The sequence below is a fragment of the Penaeus monodon genome, chromosome 15 (genome assembly GCF_015228065.2).
Source record: "Penaeus monodon isolate SGIC_2016 chromosome 15, NSTDA_Pmon_1, whole genome shotgun sequence".
NCBI lineage: Eukaryota > Metazoa > Arthropoda > Malacostraca > Decapoda > Penaeidae > Penaeus > Penaeus monodon.
This window is the reverse complement of record NC_051400.1, coordinates 29,497,227-29,497,438: the sequence shown is the minus strand read 5'-3', so window position 1 is coordinate 29,497,438 and position 212 is coordinate 29,497,227.

Here is a 212-nt window from a genome sequence, read left to right as displayed (position 1 = left end):
AGAGATAGAGAATGAGGTAAAGTAAGGTTCTTACTAACTTAGTCTTTTTTATTGGTGAAATGCATTTAACAGAAGCAGTAAAACTTTATAACAATAATAAGTGTTTGTATAGCATTAAGCACTCCTATTTTGATGGGGTGCCATACAATTGCGAGGGAGATCCTTGGCTTGATCCTTGGCCAGACTGGCCGTATCCCCGATTCCCTCCTGAA